The sequence below is a fragment of the Lontra canadensis genome, unplaced genomic scaffold, assembly GCF_010015895.1.
Source record: "Lontra canadensis isolate GAN:19392208 unplaced genomic scaffold, GSC_riverotter_1.0 scaffold268, whole genome shotgun sequence".
NCBI lineage: Eukaryota > Metazoa > Chordata > Mammalia > Carnivora > Mustelidae > Lontra > Lontra canadensis.
Genome location: NW_022631262.1, coordinates 248,309 through 251,076, shown reverse-complemented (window position 1 = coordinate 251,076; position 2,768 = coordinate 248,309). Strand labels below are relative to the sequence as shown.

The window sequence follows — 2,768 nt, the reverse complement described above, 5'->3', positions numbered from 1 at the left end:
AAGTATTTTTAAAAATACTTTTTAAAAAGAGCAATCTTTTCAATTTATTAGTTGTATTTTCTATTTACTAATGATTCACACCTTTTATTAAGTACCTCTTTCTTTTTCCATTAGGATTGTTCTGTTGCTCTTTCTTCCCTTACCTTTTACATTGGATGGTTATGCAATGTATTGTCTATTTAAAAACATGCATTTAGAGAGATGGATTTTTAAACCTTGGAGTGAGGTTCTGACTACCCGAGGCCGCTGCTGTGCAGAGACCGTGGGTGAAGCCACCGTCACCATGTCTGACCAGGAAGCAAAACCTACAGCTGAGGACTTTGGGCATAAGAAGGAAGGAGAATAAATTAAACTCAAAGTCACTGGACAGGATAGCAGTGAGATTCACTTCAAAGTGAAAATGACAACACATCTCAAGAAACGCAAAGAATCATACTGTCAAAGACAGGGAATGCCAATGAATATAATATGATAATCACACTCTAAAAGAACTGGGAATGGAGGAAGAAGATGTGATTGAAGTTTATCAGGAACAAACAGGGAGTCATTCAACGATTGAGATATTCCTTTTATTTTTTTTCTTTACCTTCAATCCTTTTTTATTTTTAAAAATAGTTCTTTTGTAATGTGGTGTTCAAAACGGAATTGAAAACTGGCACCCCATCTCTTTAAAACATCTGCCCATTATTCATTTCAATTGTTTTCATTGTGCTGATTTCTGGTGATCAAATCTCAGCCCCCTTCATATTGCCCTTTCCTGTTTAAAAATTACATGTGTGCACAGAGAGGCCACCTTTTCCAGGACTATACATTTTCAGGCTTGTGATAAATAAGATCGACCAATGCGAATGTTCATGATGACTTTCCAATTGGCCCTGAAGTTCTAGCATGTGATTGCTTCACTCCTGGACTATGACTTTCAGTGGGAAATGGAAGTTTCTCAGAGAACTGAACTGTGGAAAAATGAGCTTTCCTTAACTTGAAGCTACTTTTAAAATTTGAGGGTCTGGACCAAAAGAAGAGAAATATCGGCTGGAGTCAAGATGACAGAGATGGTGAGAGTAATGACTAACTCCAACGATGGCTTCACTGAAGAGAAAGCATTCTAAGATAAAAGAAAAGTCTTGTCAGAAGTTCCCAGAAAAGTTCTAATTTTCATTAGCAGTTAACAAAGTTACTCATGCAGAAGTGTATTCAGCAGAACGCTCCTCTTTTGGATTTTATTTGTACTTTTTGGCCTGGGATATGGGTTTTAAATGGACATTGTACCAGCTTCTCTAAAAGAAACAAAATATTTGTAAAAACCATAAACACACACACACACACACACACACACACACACACACGCATTTAAAGGCTGTGATCTGGCAGGATACAAAATCAATGTACAGAAATCAGTTGCTTTCTTATATACTAACAATGAAAATATAGAAAGGGAAATTAGAGAATTGATTCCATTTACTATAGCACAGAGAACTATGAGATACATGGGAATAAACCTAACCAAAGAGATAAAGGATCTGTACTCGAGGAACTACAGAATACTCATGAAAGAATTTGAAGAAAACGCAAAAAGATGGAAGAGCATTCCATGCTCAGGGATTGGAAGAATAAACATTGCTAAAATGTCTATACTGCCTAGAGCCATCTATACTTTCAATGCCATCCCGATCAAAATTCCACTGGCATTTTTCAAAGAGCTGGAACGAACAATCCTAAAATTTGTATGGAACCAGAAGACACCCTGAATTGTTAAGGAAATGTTGAAAAAGAAAAACAAAACTGGGGGCATCATGTTGTCTGATTTCAAGCTTTACTACAAAGCTGTGATCACCAAGACAGCATGGTACTGGCACAAAAACAGACACATAGACCAGTGGAACAGAGTAGAGAGCCCAGATATGGACCCTCAACTCTATGGTCAACTAATCTTCGACAAAGCAGGAAAAAATATACAGTGGAAAAAAGACAGTCTCTTCAATAAATGGTGCTGGGAAACTGGACAGTTTTGTGTGGAAGAGTGAAACTTGAACATTCTCTTACACCATATACAAAGATAAACTCGAAATGGATAAAAGACCTCAGTGTGAGGCAGGAATCTATCAAAATCCTAGAGAACATAGGCAGTAACCTCTTCAACATTGGCCACAGCAACTTCTTTCAAGATATTTTTCCAAAGGCAAAGGAAACAAAAGCGGAAATGAACTTTGGGACTTCATCAAGGTCAAAACCTTCTTCACAGCAAAGGAAACAGTCAACAAAACAAAGAGGCAACCCACAGAATGGGAGAAGATATTCGCAAATGACACTACAGACAAAGGGCTGATATCCAAGATCTATAAAGAACTCAAACTCAACACTCAAAAAACAGATAATCACGTCAAAAAATGGGCAGAAGACATGAATAGACACTTCTCCAAAGAAGACATGCAAATGGCTCACAGATATATGAAAAAAGTGTTCAACATCATTAGCCGTCAGGGAGATTCAAATCAAAACCACATTGAGATACCACCTTACACCAGTTAGAATGGCCAAAATTAACAAGACAGGAAACGTTTACTGGAAAGAATGTGGAGAAAGGGGAACCCTCTTACACTGTTGGTGGGAATGCAAGTTGGTGCAGCCACTTTGGAAAACAGCGTGGAGATTCCTTAAGAAATTGAAAATAGAGCTACCCTATGACCCTGCAATTGTACTACTGGGTATTTACCCCAAGGATACAGATGTAGTGAAAAGAAGGGCCATCTGTACCCCAATGTTCATAA

General features: G+C 37.8%; 1 pseudogene; it reads left to right on the top strand.

Moving 5' to 3' along the window:
* Positions 1–262: 262 nt before the first annotated feature.
* On the top strand, positions 263–674 carry LOC116862577 (annotated as a pseudogene).
* The last annotated feature ends 2,094 nt before the right edge of the window (positions 675–2,768 follow it).